A 25,698-nucleotide genomic window follows, 5' to 3' on the forward strand; every position below is an offset into this window, starting at 1 on the left:
CCACGGCAGCCCGCTCAGCAACTCGGCAAGTTTGCATAGGTGAGCATGTGGCTCACATGCGGAAGAGGTTGCACATTGGGTCTCTGATGTCATTGCTTTTGAAAGAAGAGGCGTGACTGTTGGGTGACGAGCAGAAAATGTTCGTGCCATAGCACCTTTAGAGGAAGAGGGATTTCGTCCACTCTTGTCGTTGGCTCGAACATTCCCAGAGCTCGTTTGTCTGTATAAGTCAGCTACTCTTCACATCACGCAGTGTGCTGATGAGTCTTGATCGTATAAGCTGTTGAAGTGTGCCCAAGTCTAAAGCAAACCATCCTAACTTTCATTCACATCGTGTGCTTTAGGTGTAGGTTTTAGGGTGTTTAACGTCCCATAGTGACTCAGGCTATGGGGACGCCGTAGTGGAAATTTTGACCACCTGAGGGTTCCTCAACCTGCACTGACATCGCACAGTACATGGGCCTCTAGAATTTTGATGGAGGCGAAATTCTAGAGGCCCGTGTACTGTGCGCCGTCAGTGCACGTTAAAGAACCCCAGGTGGTCGAAATTTCCGGAGCCCTTCACTACGGCATCTGTTAGCCCTAGTTGCCTTGGGAGGTTAAACACCCCTAAACCCTAAGCGTAAAGAAGAAGATATGAATGAAAGTTAGGATGGTGGAAATTTCGTCTGACATACATTCTCCTTGGCAATACCTAGTGTACCACAATTCATATGAGCAGTAGAGCTTAAAATGGTTGGTCATCAGGAGTGCTCTCCAAAGGGTACTAGATATAGCACGGGGCAGTACGGAAAGTGGGTGACCACAAGTGATCTGCACGTTCGCTTGTGAAAAGCGCCAATTTCGGAACAGCGATAGACCAAGGGAAATTGGAAGAAGCTGTCTTCCTCATTGCGCATTGATAATGAAAGAGAGCGTGAAGAACAGTATTTCCGGCACTGAAACACTCCGGCTCTTGTGTAGGGTTTTGGTCCTCGCAGGGGCAGAATTTTGTCGCCAGTCAGGAATGTGAAATGATGGTAAAATGTAAAGGCCACCTCTGCCTCTGGACGGCTTTTTGATGGAAACTTATGTTCTGCAGTACGACGACGTGCTTTGACATGATCGCAGTTAATGTCGCTCATGAAAAATGGAGTTGCAGATATACCGTACTAGAAATTGTCGGACTAATGTTGCGATAAACTGTAGCAAACTATATACGCGATGCCACTTAATACAAACTACGTAATGTACCTTGCCTGTCATGACGCAATACCTTGGCCGTCAAAAAATGAAATACATTCTCTCTCCTTCCCTTGGAAACAGTGAAGGGATGAAGGTAGAATTGAAAGAAGGAAAAGGGAAAGAGGCACCATGGTTGTGTCCCGGTTCATTCGAGCCCCCTGCTGTTTAGTAATCGGGGCACATTGCACAGCGCATGCCCGTTCTTGGTGCAGGTGCATACGAAGTAACGGTACGCTACTTTTGAATTGTTACCTACCCTCCAGGTAGGCTACCAGAAAATATTGTTCTCGGGTTTCAGAGGTACCTCCTACTTGCCATGCGTATACAGGATGTTTCACCTCAGACTGCACACAAATTTTAAAAATAAGCTAATTTGAGTTCGGAGTGCGCTTTTTTTCGGCATAGCATTGTCAGCAGCGTAATGCATCAGAATATGTGCTAATCTATGAGCTGGTTAACTAATGTTGAACTTTTTTACTATTACTGTTAGGCTCCTTAATTATGAAAGGCGTCCAGCCCACCGTAAGAAATATCCATACCAGTTTTTAGAATTTCGGAAACGCGGATCTCTCTCCGCTGTGGCCCAACCAGGTTTCGCTGTTTCGAAGAGTTACACGCACTGGAAAAGTTGCTTTGCGTGCAAGCTTCTCGAAAGCACATGTATTGTGGGGCCATATAGTCATAGCTTGTTGGGCGAAAGCGCCCAGTGTAACCACGTTTTCTAAATTCTAGAAACTGATATGGGCATCACTCATGGTGGGCCAGACGCCTGTCGATAATTAGACCCTAACAGTAATAGGTAAAAAGTTAACTATTCATTATAATTGTACCAGCTGGTTATTTAGCATATCTTAGCTGTGTTCTTACATATACTAGCACGCTGACAAAGCTATGCCATAAAAGCGCCCTCCTAACTCAAAAAGACCCGCCGCGGTGGCTCAGTGGTTAGGGCGCTTGGCTACTGATCCGGAGTTCCTGGGTTCGAACCCGACCGCGGCGGCGGCGTTTTTATGGAGAAAAAACACTAAGGCGCCCGTGTGCTGCGCGATGTGAGTGCACGGTAAAGATCCCCAGGTGGTCCCCAGGTGGTCGAAAATATTCCGGAGCCCTCCACTATGGCACGTGTTTCTTCCTTTCTTCTTTCACTCCCTCCTTTATCCCTTCCTTTACAGCGCGGTTCAGGTGTCCAATGATATATGAGACAGATACTGCGCCGTTTCCTTTCCCCCGAATCTGAATATTATTGTTATTATTAACTCAAAATGCCTGTTTTTTTTTACAAGTCTTAGGTGAAACACGTTTAACGGTTTAAGGCACGCTCTATTCGTGCCATTATATTTCACACGATGCACGATTTTCTTGCTTGCAGTGGCGCGAAGAGCTTTTCTATTTGCGCTAATGGGATGAACCAACTTTTCGTTTTTGCCTTTCTTTTCAGAGCCACCCACGTCACTGGCGCCGGCGCAAAAAGAGCTGCGGTGGCCTGGAATGAGACGCATTCGACACGTGGGTTTGGCTCCGATAGCGACAGCCGGACTCAAGGCACACTTGCAGCCGGGATGGGTGACCACGGCTGACGCATCAGTTGAGGTGACTGGCCCACGTGTTTACTCGTCGTCAGTTGAAATGGACGAGCGGCAAACAAACCATATTATGGCAGTGTTGCAAGGGCCAATATATAGCAATTATTGAAGCGAAAAGTTCACTACGTTAGGTAAATCAGTCGTCGCGTGGGCTGGAGAATGGCCTTGAACGACCTTCGGCCCAACCACTTTAGCCCTATATGACCATATGTCGTACAGTGATGTACATATGTCGTACAGTGACCATATGTCGTACAGAATACGACCAGAGAGAGCTGGTAGCAGAGTCCAAGAAATCAAGAAACGTTATGAGTAAGAGGTAACGCTCAAGAGAAAACTTACATCAACCACCCAGGATCATCATAGCCCTCTATCTGCCATCACACATACCAGTAAGCAGCTATCAACTGCGACTGATTTCCGGAGCAGCAGCTAGGCAGCATTCTGTAGTTTCCAGCATTTATACGCCGGTGCCTCTGCGCCGTCCCACATTTTTCTTTATATTTAAACGCGCTTAGCCATAATTAATGGCGTACCACAGAAAAGCGACAGCTCTAATTTTTAGGAAGAAATTTAACTCCACGCTGGCTAATGGTAGGTGAGAGGAAATAGGCAATTATACTGCCATGTAGACGCAAATTTCTTTCGATGCTTTCTCGCAGTCGGCGCTCTTCTGGGCACCGTGCACCGATGCCGACTTCATCCCGGTACCGAAGGCAGCGCTTTCGGCACGCTGAACATCTTCTTCAGGCAGGGGTAAGTTCTCATTTCTTATTCTACTGAGTCAGGCACGGCTTATAAACAGGAGTGCGGTTATTCCTGGTGCAAGAAAGAACCGTAACTGTATCCGCCCCTCCTGCGAGTCTCCTGCACAATTTAGCACCTGCTCAGTCTGTGCCATTCTTTGGGTGCACACACCAAATCATTCAGCTTGTTTCTTCAGCGGCTGCTTCTCAAGCTACAATAAGTACTGGGGTGACAGGTAATAGCTGTATTAGGTATTGCATTCACACAGAGACCTGCTGCAGTTAACACCTAATTTGTGAAAGAGCAAAACTTTTAGCGCCCACGTGTGTCGGTAAAAATCGTACCGCATGTCATTGCCTACGCTTCAGAGGCCAGAGTGTGACGTCATGCATGTGCTTCCCACTAAGGCGCAGCCAGAACCGGAACTAATAGCAACTATAAGAAATTCACAGTTCCGTTACGACAGTGTAACGCGAGATTCAGCGAGAACTGTTTAGGACCACTGGTGTAGTGGTCACGTGATGCACACCTGCACTGGAAGACGGCTGTTCCAAACAGAGCTACACTTGTGCTAGAACGGAGCAAGAAACTCGTAGAGGTCATTGAGAAGGAAAGCGAGACGTTCCACGTAATGGCCGATTTAAGAAAGGTTCTCTTTGGACTTGGGGATTGTGGGTGCTTCACGCACGGAACCTAGTTTGCTTTAGAGCGTCGCCACAATGACAATTTTTAGTGGCCTGCCAATGTGCGGATCATCGATTCTGACTAAAAACCGCTCCGTTGCATGTTAAGGGGCCAGCTCGATTTTTTCTTTGGGCCATCGCAGAAAGTCTTGTTGCTTGGAAAAAATTTAAAGGAGAATTCAAGATGATGTTCAAGATGTGCTACACAAGCACGATAGAAGACCGGAAGTTACTTCAAGAACGTTTAAAAGCGAATCCATAACAGTCTATATTAACGAAAGGAAAGGAGTCTGCTGTGTGAGAACGGCAAACTCAAAGGAAGAAATTCTTGTTGACCAGCGGTCGCGAGAGGCCGGCATTTCTATGACGTCCAAATAACATAGGGATAGGGATGCTCTGAAGTGGTGAGCAACAAGCACTATGACCAGGATTCTATGAGAGGAAGTGCGTTCGCTCATGACCAAGAGCTTGGGCGGGATCAGCAGTTAAAAGCAGTTACGTTCCTCGACGCATACACAGAATACCGCATTGACTGGGGCAATCACAGTTCAGTTGTGTGGTTTCTAAGGCGCGCATTGAGCTGCACACAGAAGCAAGCAAGAACGGGTTTGCCAGAACGTTATATAAACAGAACTCGGCGGGACTGTGGCTCTTGATTGCTATGAAATATGTGACAAAGTTTGTGTACTCTGTGCGCAACACATCCATGAGAAGTGTACTGCGAGTTTACGATGCCACATGAAGTACGTACAGTTTGTTTCGTGGAAGGCTGAGCTTTAGCGAAACCAGAAAAGTGATCTGGGAACAGTGGGCAGTGATTTGGAGGAAATGCTAGATGTACGCTGGGAGGTGCGCAGCTCTTACTCTATAGTCTAATATTAAAGTGTTGTTCTGTAAACTGTAAAAAGCAGTTAAATTGAATGGAGCGCGTTTAAACGCAAAAGTACTTCTTACTCTTGTGCTGTGCGTCACATAAACGCCATTTGCAACATTGAATAAGGAGCGCTATGCTTTTCTCTAAGGCGGGGCCACTGAAGTCTACCCAAAGGTTGTGATTAGAGCAGGTGATATCGCTTTCATGTTATAATGTAAACGCAAACAAATGTTTCTTGCTTTTAGGGTAGTGACACTTCTTTCGATGTGGTACCTGCGCACTAAGTCATTGGTTGTAGAAAAAGTCTGACACCAGCGGCTAATTCTTCATGGGTAAGTTCGCTCATAATTCCGCTGTGGGGCATTCCTTTTTTCCGTGCCAGCCCGTACATGCCAAGTGAGGGTATCTGGCAGGTCACTATTTTGCCAGCAACAACACGGCAGCAGCACATTTTGCAAAAGAGTTTCAAATGGTGACAAGCAAGGTCGTCTTTATGTCGTTTCAGAATGCTTGATTTGAAGGCGATGCATTCTCGGGCTATTTAGGCCTCTTTAACACTTCCTGAATCCTACCTTGGCCGGATTAATCTTGTGTTGTGTTGGTTTAAAGGGCGCATAAGCATCTGAAGCTACCATGCTGCAAACTGACGTTCGGGTTAAAGGAGGCGTTATTGAGCACAACGTATTTATTTACATCTAAGACGTGATAGGGCGAAGCGCATACTTTTATGTTCTCTGTCTGTCTCTCTAGCATGCGGCATGTAAAATCATCTGATATGTTTAAAATAGGCTACACACTCCATGGTTCAGATGGTACTTGTTTGAAATTCTCTCTTGTACGCAAACTTAAACTATGCTTTACCGTAATGATGTTAGTGCAAGCGCATAGGAATAAACGACGTGCTACTTTTTAATGGTAATAGTTTTTCGTAGGGATGGGTACTATACAGGTCTCACAGTATTGCATGTTTATGACAACGACAAAGCAATACAGAGACACTTTTGAGGTTTGTCTGCACATCAGGCACTCTTGCAGCCCAGGTGACGGGCGCAGCTTTTTCGTCGTCATGGAAACAGCCGTCGGAGGCACCAAGTACCCCAAGTGTACTCCAATACCTGGCCAGGAAAGGCGTGCAAACCGACACAGCTTGGTGAAACGTGGCGTCGCTCGAGCCAGCGGAGTTCGAATAACATGTCCAAGCCCGTACACACTGTTCCGCCGATGGAAAGAGCGAATGGTGAGCCCTTCCCTCTCTTGGAAAACAGCACAGAACCGACGCGCTCCCCTACCGAAGAGTTGCATTCCGTAAACCATAAGCCACATATCACACGCATCTGGGGAGCCACAAAGTGCAAGGGATACTATTTATTTTCCAACACGCGAACTAAGCTGCCCGAAGAGTTGCATTCCTGCCTGTAACTCTGTGGGCGTAGGTGCCCTTTAGGGTCCGGTGGAAGATTAGCCTCCTGGGATGCGTATACAGTCTAGCAAGGGAACAGCAGTTCAGAATAGGCAGCGAGGTGCTGGAAGTGGTGGAGGAATACGTCTACTTAGGGCAGGTAGTGGCAGCTGATCCGGATCATGAGAGGAAATAACTAGAACGATAAGAAAGAGTGGGGTGGAGCTCATATGGCAGGTTCTCTTAGATCATGAAAGGCAGTTTATCAATGTCCCTCAAATGAAAAGTGTACAACAGCAGCATCTTACCCGAAGCTGCCCGAAGAGTTGCATTCCTGCCTGTAACTCTGTGGGCGTAGGTGCCCTTTAGGGTCCGGTAAAAGATTAGCCTCCTGGGATGCGTATACAGTCTAGCAAGGGAACAGCAGTTCAGAATAGGCAGCGAGGTGCTGGAAGTGGTGAAGGAATACGTCTTCTTAAGGCAGGTAGTGGCAGCTGATCCGGATCATGAGAGGGAATAAGTAGAACGATAAGAAAAAGTGGGGTGGAGCTCATATGGCAGGTTCTCTCAGATCATGAATGGCAGTTTATCAATGTCCCTCAAATGAAAAGTGTACAACAGCAGCACCTTACCGGCACTCACCTACGGGGCAGAAACGTAGAGGCTAACAAAAAGCGTTCAGCTTAGGTTAAGGACTACGCAGCAAGCCATGGAAAGAAAAATGAAAGGTGTAACGTTAAGAGACCGGAGCCGGCAGAGTGGGCGAGGGAACAAACGCAGGTTTATGACATTCTAGACAAAATCAAGAGGAAGAAATTGGCTTGGGCAGGGCTTGTTAGGCGAAGGCAAAATAACCGCTCGTCTTTAAGGGTAACGGCGTGAATTCCAACTGAAGGCAAGCGCAGCAGGGTGCGGCAGAAGCTTAGGTGGGCAGATGAGATTAAGAAGTTCGCAGGCATAGGGTGGGTGCAGCTGGCAAAAGACGGGGTTAATTTGTTTCAAGACGCAAAGTGCTAGCGCCTACGACCACAAGGGAGCAAACAATGCCTGTCATGTATTCACAGTATGATGTACCTACCTTAATAGAAGGCACATCCCTTACCAACGGATCCGTTTTTTTCCTCGTCAGGCTCAAAACTATATGCGCATTTTGTGCAGCCTTTATGATTCTCTGCGCTGCGTTAACTTGCTTACCGGCAATCTCGGCCAATGCGGCGACATGTCTCTGAGGCCTAGAGGCAAAAAACCACCCGTCTGCTGGTTCGTCAGTGCGATTTAAAGAAACGCAGGTGGTACAAATTACTCCAGAGCCTTCTACCCACACACGCCTTCTACCCACGGTAGCCATGGCACCGCCACGCTGAAGGCTTGAAATGCTGCCGTAATATAGCTACCGCTACAAAAAAATTAGCTGCGGTTTAACTTTTGCTGAACCTGGTTAAAGAGCGAAAGCTATCATGTATCGGGGCAAGCAGACGCGACTTGCCGTCTGTAAAGTTGAGTGCGTTCGACATACTCCATTCCGCCAACGCACCCACCATGCCACTCTGGCAGGTGGCAGTTAAATTAATGGTTGATCGCGAGAGGTTGGTCACCCAATGAACGCCGTGGCCTATGGCTGCAGTGCCGCGTGTGTGTCAACATTGTCAGCGCTAATGCATGCAGCCCACATCTCTCTCTCTCTCTCTTACCACCGCCACGTACCTGAAACCGGGCTTGAGGCGTCCACTGACACAGGGAGCCAGTTATGCACTCATCCTTTCCTCAAAATCATCGGAGTCTAGAGAGTTGCCAACGCCAATGAACACAGAACACCGACAGCTGTCGCTTTTTACATGCCGGATTAGCTGAGAAAATCCACATACTAATTTCTTCGCTCTATGGATGTTATTATCATGTCGAGAGCAGTAGACACTCTGTGACTGTTGACCGGAACTGGGCGGTGATGTGTTCTAGCTTCAGAAATCAACTGACAAGAACTGAATTCTAGGTGTCTAGTTTGCTGTACGGAAACTGGCCAGATCTGCGACACTTCTACTTTATTTTGTTGCCTTTTCGGGCTTCTGAGGTCTTCCACTTCCTTACTGGGAAATCACAGGGAATACTAGAGACACCGTGGCACCTCGTGTGTGCAAAACATAGTGGGAAAAATGTAAATCTATTGACAAAAAAATTCGAAACTAGTTTTTAGGTTTGTGCACCAAGCTATAGCTTCATGCATCTCGTTTCCAGACGTAATACACGCTGTTTGTTGCTTAAACTTCTTCAATTTGATAGCTGCATCTGGTTCGCTTTTTCAAGCGCTTCTTTCGCAAATTCGCAGTTCTCGCCTTGAGAGTGCAAGGGTCCTTCTTTTCGTCTTTGTTTTTTTTTCTCTGTACCTTTTCCGTTCTACTATGCAACGAAGGAACCTGACTTTCGGTCACTTTTCGCAGCCCCGAAAGCACCAGCGGGAAAGTACAGGAGTGTTATTCAAAGCCTACTGCGTCGTCTCGTGTACCTGCAACGCATGCAGACTTGACTTTTTCGAGGCAGTCCTGCAGCCTTTGGCACGCCACTATGGTGAGGGGAGGGGAATTGAGGTTGAAAAATACCTGTCTGCGAAGTCCAGTACACGCTTTTCCGTAATCCTAGCTGACCTGCAGTCCCACTGAATCTCCTAGCTTATATTTTGAGTACATCCTTACTTCTTAGTTTACTTACGGCGAAGTATGCGCTCCAAAACCGGATGAGCGAGTTGCTTTCCTTCTGGCTTTGGCAACTTCCCAAACGCTGCTTTTAAACCATCTACTTCCACCAATCTCTAATACCTTAGAAAGCGTTTAGGTTCCGTAAGAGACGGTTAAGTTTAAACTCACTGCTTTTCAACCGGTTTGTTTAAGTGGTGCTAAGGCAGAGACTTTAGCCAAATGTCGAATTATGCTTAAGAAAACAAAACAACGCAGAAGCACAGGACATGAAAGAAGCAACTGCTATTTATTTCGCCAGAATCGAGATATATACAGCTGGAATAAAAACGAGTTGCTAGTCGGCGCGTAGTGCTCTCGTGTTGTTTCTCGTCCCGTGTTTCAGTGCAGTTTTTTTCTTCAGTTTAGGCAATCAAGAACTGCTAATGATTTGGGGCGAGGTGGGGATTAGATGTGAAATTTATTATCTGACATAGAGCAATAAAATCTGGCACGCGTATTGAAGTAAACTGAAAGATTAAATGCAAATGATGGCTGAAATACCTTGAGGAGCGTTACATTATAAATTCTTATAAGTGCAATGCTCATACAAATACAAATCCTGTGGTTTCTGAAATTTGAATTGTTTTCCGAGACTCCCGCCGTTTGATCTCCACGTACTTTTAAATCCAGAACCTTTAGTTATTTATACATCAGATACAGTTTTCTGTCATTTTTACGCAAGGTTTCTGTGGATATTTATTGGGAAGCAGATGTCAGATTGCGGTGTAACAACCTACTCTTAGGATCTTTTTCACTACACTAATTAATTTCCTAATTGGGTTTAGTAACAAACGGTGTGACATCATTCTTCATAACGGCACATAACATCATTATTTATTACTCATTATCATTAAACTTAGAACCCCTGGAGGCCGAAATTTCCGGAGCCCTTCACTGCGGAGGCCCTCACAACTTGAGCCGCTTTGGGACGTTGAACCCCCGTAAACCCATTAACATTCGTTCGTCTGGAGTACCGCCGGCTGCGAACATTCGGTGTGTGCCTTGGAATAATGAGCAGCCAGTTATGTTAGGAAAAAAAGCTGGAAATCGAAGTTTCTTAATATATTCATTGCATAAAAAACTTCCAAGCCCTTTTAAATTAGACAAATTAATTTAAACTAGAGAAATTTAAGCTGATCGAAGATAGAATAGTGCCACGAGTCGTGCTGCAGTAGTCAGGTTGTCAATCTTTGCGGTGTCAGTTATGGAAACGAGTGCTCGTGGAGAATAACTGTTTCCAGCTCCCCGGAACCCTAAAGATCTTCCCATTATTTCCTTGACTTACAGGGCTTGAAACCGTGCCCATTCAGCAGGGAGCCAACTGACCCAGCAACCAAGCCACCACTGGAGACCACCGCAGACGCTTGCGGTAGCTGTTCACAAGGTAACCCTTTTTTCACCACTGTTTCGGTGCATGGTGTGAGCTACAGGGGGCACTGACTGCACACAATGGCTGCTCTTGCGCTAAGCATGTAGTTGCCAAAATAGGAACAACGCCCGGTGGGAAGACTGGCGGAGATGACCTCGTATCTTTTGCCGTGCTCTTAACCTTCACAAAAATTTCTTTATACAGTCTATAGACTGTCCATAAACATGTGTCGATAAAATCTATAATTCTTTGTAGACAAACCACAGAGAACAGTCTATAGGCAAAACAAATCCCATAGACAGTATATATATACAAATCTATAGATCTATGGCCATACACTTTTAGTAGAATATTATCTATAGCTAACAGTCTATAAATTATGAATACACAAAAAGGAATATGTAGGAAGGTAATAGTCTATGCAGTGTATAAACTGTCTGTAGACCATTTTTCTAAAGAGTGATACCGCGTATTTTCGTTAGGACTGATTTTCACATTCAGTTTTTTCTCTTTTTTGGACGGCGTTTCCACTTATGCCGGCAGAGTTGATAGACGTAACCAGTGTTATTCCCAGACTCCCTTATCTAAGGTGAGATTTCAATGACAAAAGCCGCTAATTTGATCATTCCTTATGCTGCAAGACACGTGTACTGTGCTAAAGAAAGTATAAAATGTACCTTTTCACTAATATCCTTGAGCGCCAAGGACCTGTAGAACTTTTCACTGTCTGCAGCCTGATTGAGCTCGCGTGATGTTGGGCAGTGCTGCGCATGCGCAGTAGATGCCTGTATAAAATCCGCCAATCAGAACGCTGCTGGCACACAGCCAAGTGGAAATCTGGCTGCGCTCAGAAAGGAAAATGTAAAAAATTAGCTGTGGTTTAACAACTGCTGAACCTGTTTAGAGAGCGAAAAAGCTATGGTTGATCGGGAAGCAGACGTGGCCTGGCATCTATAATGTGAGTGCGTTCCGCACACTGGATTAGCAGCGCACCCACCCTACCACCCTGGCAGGTGGCATGCAGTTAATGGTTGATCTCGAAAGGTTGGTCACCCAATGAACGCTGCGGCCTATTCTACCATCCTCTGCCCGCAAATCGAAAGGTCAAAAGTCAAGTGGTGCGAAACCCTGGCGGAGCACATATGGTAAGGCCTGTAGCCACACTTGACGCTCACTTGGCTTTTGCCTAGTGTAGTGAACCTTTCGCTTCAAAAGTATTATATAGGTATTCTCAGAGTTCACACGATACGGGCCACTCCGCAGATTTCGTGCCCGCAACGTTCCATTGTGCTACAGAAAGCACGGTACAGCTTGTAGTCAGTGTTCGTGCAATTCAGTGGTGGAAGCTCACGTAAGATTCTCTTTCTGCAGCCCGGCCGATGTGGACGACCACTGCGCCGCATAGAATACTTTCGTCGCGTCTGGTGGAAAGTCCCAAGTGACCAGCCAGCCATTGACATCCCTACTTCCACTGCAATGGTCGGGTGAGTGCTTAGTTCTCAGTGAGTAGCGTGCGGCAATTATCTCAGCTGTAGTGTGGTTGAGATCATGGAATATCAATACAAGAGCGCATACATAATTCCCTGAATTTTCATCACCATGAGCACCACGCAGGGTGAAACATATCGTCTATGCTGGTCGCGTCAACTGATCCACATAAAAACCCTGCATTGTACGCAGTATTCTTCCACGTATGAGGGCTAATATAATACGGAAGGAAATATAACGATATGGAAAGACAGCCCCAGTGTGTCTGAATTTTCAGGCTTCGACACATCAGAAGCTGCTGGCTAGGGTACCGCTTTCTTCGCCATATTTTGTTTCCATTGAAAGCGAGTATTTTTCAGTCTGAATACATTGTTCAAGCCTCAACAGACAATTTTATTATATACCCTGACCACTGTGCCAGTAAGCGTTTTTACAGAGACGTGTAAAATTTGCGCTAATTTTCACAGTTAATGGAAATATAAAACATTGAAAACCCACGATTTCTCTAATCAATGCCCATGAGATCGCGGAATCACTTTCTATCTCGATGATGCACAGTACACTCGGAATTAAAAAAAAAGCTATCTTTACATACTGGAGCAAAAACCTGGCTGCATAACTATGGTGGATGAAGCGCCCTCGAGCTCCCCGTTTTGTAAAAAATTGATAAATTTGCTCAGAACAAGATGAATGACTGCTAGGTGTAGCACATCCTTTCTGAACAATTTTATACAGAACACTTTAAAGAGCTAGCCAGGACGTTTATGCCGCTTGCACATTGACATTTGCTACATTCTATACATCCGCATACTGCGGTAATCGTTTAGGAGTGAAGCTCAAGAAGTGAGCATCACAAGGCACTCGTCTGAGGAAAGTTGGTATCTTCACGCTGCTGAGGCAATGTACAGCTGTTACCTTTAACCGAGGCGTGCGTTTCCTGTGGCCCGGTCGTTCTTGTATCATACTTCAGGGCTATTTACAATTGGAGCTGAGTCATTCGTGCATGTGGTTAACACCTGTTGCGACCACCTCGACGTCCGTACATATCAGTGCAGGTTTCATGTCTATCTTTGCTGGACAGGCGACATTGTAGCCATTCTCCTAGAAGGAATTTATATCCGACTCCACCAGCAACCTTGAACTACAGTGTCACATGCACTTTGTGGTCTTACGTGGTAAACGACACAAAAGTAGCGAAAGATACATGATATATAATGTGTACTCGTATCGTGGCTTTAGCGCCAGCTTCAAGCTACCAAACACCGCACCCGCAGTCTGCAAAGCTGAATTAGAGAAGGGCAAGGAAGGCATTGAGACAAATGGGCGCGCAAAAATGGTCTCTGGGCAAACTGGGTCCCTGGGCACACTGCATCCATTGGCAGGTATGTAAGCATATACGTATAGGCTATACGTGACCGAATACATGAGCTTCTCTGGCCGATTGGTGAGGTGCTTAACCTGCAGCTGTGAACATAACGCTTTGGGAATGTGTCTGAAGTTTTCGAACAGCGCTTGTCGACGATCTTGCACAATAAGTCTCCAGACTGCATTTCAGCAAAACCGTTTGCGGCATGGAGTCTACAAATGTGCACGTGACTTTTAAAACTTCCTATTTAAGCTGCTGGGGTTGTTTTCTCGAAGTTAGTGAGGCCGGCCTCAGTGGAAATATCTGCTGGACGGAACAAAATGATAGAGCCATTTCGTGGCCACACAAAAGGATCTCTTTTCTCTAAAGGCAGAAGATAATGTGCTGTTTGGAGCTTTAACTTTTTCTTCTCTTATGTGATGCATTCTTTTATTAAAGGACCCTCTAACTGTCTTTTTATGGAAGCAGCTTTGGACTGTAAAGAAAATGATTAAATGGGCAGAAACGTATATCTTTTAAAGAATTGGGCAGCAAACCTGTTGACGTTCAAGTGTGCGCCGTGCGCCAATTCGTAATGTTTTTGAAGTAATCATGTTATTTTTTAACTTGATGTTCGTGACAATTTCACAGCAATTTTCATGTATTTCTCGACTGTAGAACATAATGCTTGTCTGCAAGGGATAAAGTAGATTTGACTGGAGCGAGGGCCTCCTTCAATCAATCGTCAAATGTACGCGGAAGGCTAGCGATATGTACCGGTATTGAACTACTGGGCAAGGCGCGCCAGATCTTCCCAGTCTTTACAGGTCATATGGAAAAGAAAGAACAAGTGAGAAGTCATAAGGAGTATACGCCCGAGCGGCACACATTAATGATAGATGTGCTTCTTCATTGTGTGTGGCTTCGGTTACCATGATGAAGTCTTATGTGAGATGTTCGTTGTGCAGCTCTGACAGAGAAGACCAGTACTGCGCCTGGAATGCCTGCAACGCGTATGGCTGTCCGCCAGCCACTCAGCCACGAGAGTTCAGCGCAGCCACCGTTGTACTACAGTGGCCCGGTGAGTGATCGATGAGCGGGAATCCAAATGTGTGTTTCCGATTCTTAATTTTTGTTATTATTTTGTATGTTACGTACACATTATTAGAAGAATTTTGTTCTGTGAAAATATTAATATTTCGTGGTAAAAGAGGTGCGCACAAACTTCGTGGCAGAGGCAGCATTTTCGCTCACAGTGCTTTTTCGGAACCTTCTAATGAGGTACAAATCAAGATATATAAGTTGTGATGCGTATGTTTTGCGTGCGAAAGGCAAAGGTTAGAAAACGTATGCCAGGTTTAATTCCGCCGTTTCGAAAGAGTTATTGGCTCATAAAAGGAATTCCCAGAAAGCAGCAAGTGTATATTAAAGGAAAGATTGCTATCAACAAATTTTATGCCAGATGCCAGGCTAGAAATCACACACACATGCACCTAACTTACAATTTATTGTTTTTGGGAGCACAGCCGCTGACGTTCCAGCACTGCAGTGTCCCGCTTTCAGTTTTTGATATTTTTTGCACATAATCGCAGGTATTTGGGAAAATTATATGTATTCTACATACCATTTCATCCTTATCTTTTATTCGGGAATTATCCCATTGTACCATTTGCGATGTCATTGATTATTTAAATTGACTCGAGAAATTTTTGTCACCATTTAAAGCTTTAATTTTTTTGGTCAGCATAACTTACTGAAAAGATATACCTACCTTGGCACTAACAGGGCACCGTCGCCAATCACGGTGGAAGGGAACTCCTCGCATCCTTGCTCCTGGCAACACAAAGTTAAATAGACATTTCTCTGGCGCTCTTTGGCCTTAGTTGCTGTTGTGTCATTAAACTCCCAACTGACTTATTAACACAGCAAGTATCGAATGAGGCTGTCTTAAGAATTTTTTCTCCGCGACTCTGGGGCGCACCTTTAAATTTTGAAAAATCTGTGGAGTGTTTGGCGCTGAAAGAATTTTACGACTTTCGTTCTTTAAACACGATAAATATTGTCGAACATTCTCACCTGACATATCTGAATATCAATATCAGCCTGACTACTCCCGCTGCCGAACAATGGCACCTTCCATATCTCTCCAAATAAACCCCTCATCAACCAGACGCGGCCACCTGATCCCCACAAACATCTAATTCTCATCCGCCCACCGAATCTTTCTCAAAAATGAAAGAACCATGAATAGTATTTATTAAAATTTGTGATTCGAACTAGTAGAAATGCGAAAAATAATACGAAAGAACACGTCCCATTGTATTGTTTCGAACAATGCTATCAAAGCTCTAACCTTTAGCTGTTCTATCATCACCAATAACACCTAAATATATGTGCAAAAGCAGTAGATGCGCTGTCTGCTGTTCTGAATTTTTTCCGAAATTCCAAGGCTGGCAGTTTATCCGCCAAGCAGACCTATACCCTGGGAAAGCTTCCTTCCAGTTTCTACGTATTGGCAGCTGCGCGCTGCGAGCTCACAGGCCTGAGTCTTCGGCTTGTGAGCGCTTGCGAACAGCGCCCTTCTGGAAGCCGATGTCCTGCACTCGCAGCTTCCACTTTGTGGCCCCAGAAAGCTGTCCGCAAGTATTACTTTTTAATGCGCTAGCACTGTATGGCTACGTTAGCGGTTTAGTGTCATCACGAGCTTGTCATCACGATAACGTTCGAGTGAATTGAGCTATAAGAAAAAGAATGGCTGCATTAGATAGAGCATGAAAAATCTCGCAGGGGGAAATCATGAGGTGCATGTGGGGTAATTAATTAATTAGAGCTAAAAATGTCCAAAAGTTGGCGGGGCCGGAGCAGAAGAGGCGCCAAATTTGAAAACATCGGAAGTGGGAGGAGCTAAAGCGTGGCGCCAAATTTGAAAGACCGGAAGTGTGGACGGAGTGAAGCATGACGCCAAATTGGAAAACGAAGCGTGGCGCCTAGATTGAAAACTCAAAATCGGCAATGATGGAACTTGATTAATTTAAGCAAACAGACGGAAAGAGGGGCAAAGAGGGGTAAGGAGGCGTCAATGCTTATGCATTCCTCCAATGCGGGTGCCGCAGTTATCTCATAATTTTTATGGGCCAACATAATCTGGTACACAAGCAGGATGGGGTGGCGCTGCTGTTGCCAGGTGCATCTCACAGCGGTGGGTGTGGCCCATAGGAATGCGTTAGCCCATATTTCACATAGGGAGTTGAAACCCACAATTTAAGGTAATTTTTATTTTTTATGCTAACAAAAAAGGGTTCACCTTAAGTGCAACGCAGCGATGGAAGTGAATTTAGTTAAGAGCTAAGAGAGAAGAGAGTTAATAGAAAGATAGAAGTTAAGAGATTGAAAGCGGGCATTGTGGGTGAGGGAACAAACGCATGTTAATGACATTCTAGTCAAAATCAAGAGAAAGAAATGGACTTCGGCAGGGCATGCAATACGAAGACGAGATAACCGCTGGTCCTTAAGGGTAACGGAGTGGATTCCAAGAGAAGGCAATAGTAGCAGAGGCCGGCAGAAATTCAGGTGGGCGGATGACGTTAAATTTAGTTTGATTTAGGGGGTTTCACATCCTAAAGCAACTTAGGCTATGTGAAAGCCATAGTTAAGGGCTCCGGAAATTTCGACCACCTGAGGTTTTTTAACGTGCAGTGACATCGCACAGTGCACGGGCCTCTAGCATTTCGCCTTCATCGAGCAGCAGCCTTTTTTGAACGCGTCCCAAGATGGCGGCTGTCCGGCTAGACGTCTAAGTAGCCGTCTACTGGGAGGTATTGGAATGCACCCTACGACACCGTAGCGAAGCGAGCCCTATATATGATGTCGTTGCGAGGAAAACCGGTCTCGCTGTGGCTTGTGAAGCTGAGGATGAGTTGTGGCATGCAAAAAAGGTGTGTCCTCAGATTACGCAGTCAAGGGGTGCTTGGTTTATTGCTTAGAATTTTCGTAGGTCTCTGACATCTGAAAACTGGAGCGGGTGCCGTGGCTTTCGTATATGCCCTATTGCGCAGTATTTTTGAAAGAGGGAGGTTGGGGAAGAACTGAGGGGTAGTTACTAAATCTGAATCGGAAGGAATTGTCTGTTTGGCCTATGTACTGCATTCCTCACTCGCCGAGTGTGTGGCGAGTTTCGGCTCCGGCCGAGACGTCAAAAGCAGTAAAGTATTTTTTCACTGTCTATTTATTTTCTCTCACGTATATGTACTCTCTACAGAGCAAAATCAACTCAGGGCTCTCAAAAACGCCGGCTACAGCAGCGCCCTGGAAATTCGGACCTCCGACAACAGGCAAGTAGTCGCAAAATTTTGTTGCGCAACAGCGTTCTTGTGCGCCACTTTTCACGCACTGTTTCCCATTTTGCGCAGTTGCAGTGATGTATAGGTGCCAGTTTGACTCGAAGTTATCAGATAACATCAACATCCAGCACATCAGCCGTGCGGTCTTAATGAAGGCACGCTTTGCGAATGCATGCGTCATCTTGGTGCAGTGACATGCTCCCGTGTTGCATGCCGGGAGTGTGAAGCTTGGATGTGGCACGAAAGCTCAAGGTTCCTTCCTTGAAAGTGACAAAATGCAGCTCTGCTAAGTCTTTTTTTTAACCAACCCTACTGTTCAGCTGCTGTTCAGCTTCTTCGGGTTTGCGTGTTTAATGAACTTTGTGCTTCAAGCTTCAGCAGTCTCCTGATCACTCACTCAACTAACTTCAAGGGCAGGATAAGGTAACAAGTGGGAGTGATTCGGCCCTAGATATTTTGCTGCCCCAAAATAACTAGCATGCAATTAGTTTGAGGAAAACCAAAATATCAACAAGAGCAGTTCTTGGGCGTATTTTTGTCCTTTTTTAAATCGCACGTTTATATTCACACTTTAGGCTATCAACCCTTTCAAGAGAGCTTAAGCCGAAATGTCAACAACTCCCAACGAAAACAACGTATGCGTGATCATTGACATGGCTGCACTGCAGAAAATGAGGTGCCAGTTTTTATTAAAGCATTAATAAAATCGAACGATCCTGAAGGATACCTGGGCTATGAGGTGCTTAATTAATAATAATTCGGGAAGTTCGGTCTTTTTCGTATGGACCGATATCACTACACGGGCATATTAGCGTTTTAGCTGCATCGTAATGAGGCGTCCGCGGCCAGAAATCAGGCCAGCGAACATTTGCTCAGCAATAGAACATCCGAACATCCGAAACGCTGAATCCTTTGCGGCGGGCATAGCTTGGGAGCCGGTGCTGCTGCTGGCACACATTAGTCACCCCTGAAGAAGGGACCGAGTTTGTCCCGAAACGTTGGGTAAAGTTAAAAATATTCGTTGGCGCCAGTGTACGGTATTAGGGTTACCATTCGCTGGGGGTATAAAAATAGTAAAGGTTAGTTGTGGTGACATTCCAGTCGTGCTTAGTCATTCTCCCTGACAGACAAGTAAATCATTTCAAGCAAACTTGGATGGTGAAGGCCTTAATATATATCATCAATATAGTGTAATGATTGGGCAGCACCAGAGCTCTCTTGTACTGGGTAAGTAGCCAGGAAAACGTGCACACTGGCTGTACGAGGAAACCTAGTACGGGTCTCTTTTTTTAAAAACGTGCATTCTGAGAAATTAAGCAGATTTATTTAACTTAAGCGCGTAGACTTGCCTTCACCAGAAACCGTGTTAGGGCTGGTTTTACTGCATTATAATCAGGAAATCGCTTAGAGAAATTTCTCCAAGTAAGAAATTCGTGAATGCGACTCAGGGCTCGAACGTGTGCGTTTGGTCACGCTCCATGAAGCCGCATTCCCTGATAGTAACTTTTTATTTGAGAGACTTCTAAACATCAGCCAACAACTTTCCACGGCATGCTTATTCGGCTGCCTAACATGCTTTCATTACTAAAGCATAAGTGTCTGAATCAAGTTCTGGCGTGGAACGGCTTTGTCAGAGAACATCTTGTGTATGCCATTATGGCGGGGGCAGCCCATCTTCGTCACGCTTAAAAATTCTAAAACAGAAGCCTCTTTCATCTTCTCCAAGCAAGTCTAAATTTTTATGGTTTATGGGAGATTTAACGTCCCAAAGCGACTTAGGCTATGAGGGACGCCGTAGTGATGGGCTCCGGAAATTTCGACCACCTGGGGTTCTTTTACAAGCACTGACATCGCACAGCACACGGGCCTCTAGAATTTCGCCTCCATCGAAATTCTACCGCCGCGGCCGGGATCGAACCTGCATCTTTCGGGCCGGCAGCCGAGCGCCATAACCACTCAGCCACCGCGGCGGCTTGAAAACAGATGGCTGGGGCATTTGGCACGAACCGGAGCAGCCTTCCCCAGCGGCTGTGCAGGCAGATTGACGAGTGCCTGGTTGCTCCTATGCAAGCCAATTCTAGTCGCCGTTCAAATCTAAATTGTCAACGCAGATTTACGGGAGGTAAATGCCTTATTACGCGTCTGGCATTCATACAAACAGGCAAGCCTCTTACATAGTCTAAACCTCTTTAATGGTTCTATAAACCCAGCCAACTGATATTTTTGATTCCCAAGCTGCACAACGGCCCTGAGCTGATTACCCTGAAAAATCAGCGCCTCCAGCTAACATCAACTTTCGTACACTATACGGAAAGTGTGATCGTCTTACTTCCAGTGCTTTTATCTGAATTGCTACCGTATGTCTCAACCTGTACACGGTAGCAATTCAGCCCTTTCACACCGGAGGAACTGGGGCATGCAACTTACTCAACAACCCTCGCAAATATCCAAGGTCTTTAATTACACACATTTACATTTACACACCTTGCATTTACTTTGAATTTACACTTACAGTGCATGGCGGTCGAATTTTGATATGTAGGCCCGTGTCCTGCACACATTTACATATACACACCTCGCATTTACATTGAATTTACACTTACAGTGCATGGCGGTCGAATTTTGATGATATGTAGGCCAGTGTCCTGCCCGATGTCAGCGCACTTTGGGGACACCATGTGGTCGAAATTTCTGGAACCCTTCACTATGGCGTCCCTCATAGCTTGAGTCGCTTTGGAAATATAAACCCCTGTAAACTCCCCTAAATATTTACATTGCACTTCGTAAAGTGTGCACTCATGATTCCCGTACTACGACGAAAGTAAACTGCAATCCAGTAGCAAATCCGATCTCGGGTGTCGATGCTTGCCAGGCTTACAAGTCTGTCTTAATAGGGTATCAACAGATGCTTCATGAACTTTGTTTGGTATCTACAAACAGTGCGGCAGAAGTACCTGTATTACGGGGAAGCGAGCATTTGACTTTTAATGCGAAAGCCTTTCGTGGCTCATGAGTGGCGTGGACGCAAGTTGCAGACTGAAGTTGTCCGCAAAAAGAGGAAGGGAAAGGCTTTCGCATTTGCGCTCTTAAGGAGACAAGTGCAATCCTTTAAATTTTCAGTGCTTTCGAAGTTTCTTAATAAATTCTTAATTGACAATTTATCTACTTGGCTGGGGACCTAGTGTCTTTGTTAAAGGGAGTCTGCAATGTAAATCAAGGATAAGGTTGTTACTCTTTGTATGCAGAATGTATGCAGTGCATGCCGGACGTTGTGACTTCTGAGCGACGAAAGAGATTTCTGAAATCATATCTAATATCTTAATATTCACTTTAAATGCCTGTCTCGGACTGATCGTGTCACAATGCAGCGGCCATTTTCGGCAGCGGAAGTGAGGTCGTATCCAAACTGGGCGCTGCCTTTCTGATTGGTTGCGAGTCAAGTTTGATTCTAGTTGATCCAAAATATTACATTCTGAGTGCTATAAGTTTTTCGCATGCCACAAAAAGTGAAAAGGAGTGAAATCCAAGAAAAATAATAGGAATAACGCTTGGGGGAGGGACACTTTCCATTTCTCTTCAGACAATTGTTGAGGCAAGCACCGCTGTCCACATATTACCCAAAAATGTAAAGAGAAAAGCCGGACAAGAGACAACAGATTAGTGTGGGGTGGGGGGGGGGGGAGGTGAAAGGAGGAAGAACGGTGGTAACCTTTCAGTCCTACCTTCAAAGAAGCATTGGGCAGCATTATTTGTTCAGTTAGTCACCCATGCCCTGTCTATTGGGTGTGCACAGGGGGGATGACACTGTCAAAATGCCTAGCTGTGTGCTGCCCCAGCAAAGCAACAAGTGAATGCTAGCTTCCACTGCCTATGCGTTTGGTGGGTTCTCGTTGGTAGCGCCCAATCTCAGCACTAGATGAGAGAAATGGCCGAATGAAATGCATTTCTGTCCGATCTTTTTATTTAAAGTCTTTCCAAGAGGAATAAGTTCCGTTTTCATGCTGAGAGTGTTTCTGGAGCGCATGATAATCCATTTAATAAGATTAACCGGTACTGAGGAAAACACCATGGTGGCCATTCAGTGCAGGGGAACTGCAGTTTCTTTATCGGTGTTCATTTAGAAACAGATCTGAGGTAGATAACCAATGGACACTACCTTCGAGATCATTCCAGTGCTGTCTGCGCGTATTGGGAAGAAGGGGGCAGTGAGGGGTCGTTAGGACTAGCGCCAAAACAGTGCACCTTAATGACTGATGCGCTTCTTCATATTCAGTGGAATTTCTTGACAAGGTGGAGGCTTATGTAAAATGATCCTGCCGCAGCACTGCCTACGTGGACCTCTCCCCGTTGTGGAGTATACCTCCGTGGTGGACGGTCGCAATGCTCCCCTCCACTAATCCATCGCAGCGTTTATTCCACTACACTGGCCGGGTGGGTGCGCTTTTCTGAATGCGTAATGAAGAGCGGATTGTGCAAGTCTTTGCACGTTCGAAACAAATGGAACGACGTTACTTCACAGCCCCAGGTGGTCGATATTTCTGGAGCCCTCCACTACGGCATCCCTCATAGCCTGAATCGCTTTGGGACGTTAAACCCCCAAAAACCATAATCATGCGAGACTGCTCGGGAGGAGCAATCTGGGTCGCAACCAAACCAAAGCCCCACCGATGGCAGTGCCTGCCACAAAAGGGCAGTGGCGCATCGCTTGACGGCAGCGCCACTCACCAGGAGAGCTGCGCCACTCACCAGGAGAGGTAGGAAGACTCCCAGGTGTCTATGAATCTACAGCAAGACCAATTGCGCATATATCCGAACAACAGATATCCGCGAACACAGGATCTGAACACCGGAACCGAAGTGAAAACCGGGCTGCTAGCTCACCTAACTCGCATTTGTCTAACTATGCCAATGAACCATCATTTACTTTTTCTTGTTCTTTGTAACGTGCTCTTTTCCCCAACTGTTTTGTACTCCTACAGTTGCCATTTCGAACGTCACCTCCTGCCCTTCATTAGTCTTCCTGGATACATTCTTTTGTGTTCATTTTTACATGTCTTCTTCTTGCGTTTCACCCTTTTTCATTTTTTTTTTGCATCTTTGTCTTACTTCATATAAAGTTTTTCCTTCACTAATAGATCTGCTCGTGCGCAGAATTCATCATCTCTATGTGGTCATGGAGGCGTCGTGGAGACCGTGGCACAGTCTTAATTTTCCAATTATCTTTCGATTCAAAAATTCTACTTTCGGCCTTCTTTCCGCCCTGTTTATTTTTCACTTGTTTGAGCCTGCCAGTGCCTAGCAGGTGCAGGATTTTTGCTTGTGACGCTTATCTTTGTTTTGGGCAGGGGCACTGCTTTGGGGCAACTGACAACAGGGACCAGTGGGATGGAGCCAGTAGTGCGCATGTCCGTACTGTTATTGGATATGAGTTTGTAGGCTTAACTTCTCAGGAGCGAAGGAAACGAGACCACTGCTACGAGCTGACACCAGAACAGAACTGCCAGCCATGGCTGCACGAGCCGCGACCAGGTGCCGTCTTTATTCTCTTCGCAGGGTGGCGCGCGCTAGCCGGGTTGTCGGCGCCGCCCTAGAAAGGGTTCTGCAAGTTCACGCATTTACAGATTGCGATATCAACGCCATAAGACTCAAACAGGATTAGGCTTACGATATTGCTGTCTACAACCATATATCGCCTGCTATTGTTCTTTCAGGACAAATATATTCGGTTAGCAGTACTGTCGAGCGCATTTTTCAACGGTCAGTTGCTTATGAACGCAAATTTTTCTGCACGTCGTAAGATTGCACAATAATGCTCAATATATGCACAGATCCGCCTTAGGACATTTGTAGCTGTCTGCTATTTATTGTCCAAAATGCACCCCATCTGTTTTCGCTGGCAGTTTTAAGAAAACGCCTGTCTTAGCGAAAAACAAAAAAATAACAATTCTTCTAAGAACGACATTTTTGGAATCTCGAGCTATTATTCTCGAAGTCTTGTAGTTATTTCATTCCGGAAATCAGTATTTTGAGCATAATATTAAATTTAGATATCCTCTGTGCGCCATTTGTGAAGGAGCCGACGTTTTAACAACGTTCGATTTTAGATGTCTTGCTATTCTCCTATGCCGCTATCGCCATATAAAACACACAGAAATGAAGAACAAGCAGAGATAGAAGGTGAGCTGAAGGCGCCATCTTTCCAGTAAATGAAACATATTCTTCTATGACGGTTCAATAAAAGTTGATAAATTCCATGGCTTGAATGTTGAGAGCTTGAATGTTGCTATTTCAACTGCTGTAAAATGACTAATAAGGGTAAACTGCAAAAACAACTTATTACAGTCCTTGCTCATCAGATGAAAAAACCATGCATTAAACATTATTTTCATTGCGCCTTTTTGTGATCCTGGGCACTAAACGATCGCTCATTAAAATCAGAGTCTTAGGATCAAACTAATATAACATTCCGGCCACGGCGGTATAATTTCGTTGGAGGCGAAATTCTTGGGGCCCCTGTACTGTGCAATGCCAGTGCGCGTTAGATAACCTCCGGTGGTGGAAATTCCTGGAGCTCTTCACTACGGCGTTCCAAACAGCCTGAGGCACTTTGGGACGTTAAGCTCTGATAACCAATCAACCAGAAACGTGAAATAATTCTGATCAGTATGTCTGTAACAGTATCTTTCAATATTGCAAAGTTTTCTCACAATTAGAAGTCCAATAAAGCTGGATCTGTACCAATTGAAACATGCAGCATGGCTTCTTGCTCTTCAATTTACTGACATATCTTTACACTTTACACTTTACTACCATATCTTGTCACTTTTAAAGATGCCAGCTTTCATTTTCCCAAGTTAATGGTTGTTTTCACAAGTAGCTTCCTTCTCTTGAAGCTGCAAGAACCAGTGGCGAGGCCGGTACCAGTGTCGGACGAAGAACGTGGCCGGCTGACAAAGCTGAAGTGCATTCGTCACGTGGGTGCAAGTCGCCTCGCCGACAGCCGCGCCCGCCTGATGCCGAGCTGCTGCGGCGGGAGAGAGCTGTCGACTGTGAGCGAACTTTCAACCAGTGTATTGCATATGGCTAACTGCATACCCTATTCTTCGAAGAGTAAATGTGTAACAGTAAATGTGTAGCCCAAGTTTTTTCGAAAACACTTGAGTTACACGTTTACTGTTACCTAGAACATTCTACATTTAGATTACGGGATTTTAGATGTGGGGATCAACGAGATTGTCTTGTGTGAAAGAGCTAGACCAGGTGCACAACTTGGGACTGCGTCTTGCTACAGGCGCGTACAGGACGTCACCCGTAATTACCCTTTGTTGAAAACAATGAGCCTCACCTTGAGTATTAAAGAGCTCTGCTGACATGCGCGTACGTCCATAGAATTAGATCACTTCCAGATCACCTCTTGTAGTCACCCAGTGCACGTCCAGATTGATATTCAGTAATAAACAACAAGCAGACAGGACATTACTAATGTGATTTGAGGACAAATGCTTTGAGAGCCAGACCCAGTGCACAACTTAGGACTGCATCTTGCTACAGGCACGTACAGGACGTCACCCGTAATTACCCTTTGTTGATAACAATGAGCCTCACCTTGAGTATTAAAGAGCTCTGCTGACATGCGCGTACGTCCATAGAATTAGATCACTTCCAGATCACCTCTTGTAGTCACCCAGTGCACGTCCAGATTGATATTCAGTAATAAACAACAAGCAGACAGGACATTACTAATGTGATTTGAGGACAAATGCTTTGAGAGCCAGACCCAGTGCACAACTTGGGACTGCATCTTGCTACAGGTGCGTACAGGACGTCACCCGTAATTACCCTTTGTTGATAACAATGAGCCTCACCTTGAGTATTAAAGAGCTCTGCTGACATGCGCGTACGTCCATAGAATTAGAT

At 45.5% G+C, this 25,698-nt stretch overlaps 1 long non-coding RNA gene across 1 annotated transcript; it reads left to right on the top strand.

Moving 5' to 3' along the window:
• The first annotated feature begins 2,671 nt into the window (after positions 1–2,671).
• On the top strand, positions 2,672–10,628 carry LOC144100320 (uncharacterized). The gene is made up of 4 exons (XR_013307612.1): positions 2,672–2,814; positions 3,470–3,563; positions 6,147–6,348; positions 10,527–10,628. It is a non-coding gene; the product is annotated as an uncharacterized LOC144100320 (long non-coding RNA).
• The last annotated feature ends 15,070 nt before the right edge of the window (positions 10,629–25,698 follow it).

This window comes from Amblyomma americanum, chromosome 8, assembly GCF_052857255.1.
Source record: "Amblyomma americanum isolate KBUSLIRL-KWMA chromosome 8, ASM5285725v1, whole genome shotgun sequence".
NCBI classification, from domain to species: domain Eukaryota; kingdom Metazoa; phylum Arthropoda; class Arachnida; order Ixodida; family Ixodidae; genus Amblyomma; species Amblyomma americanum.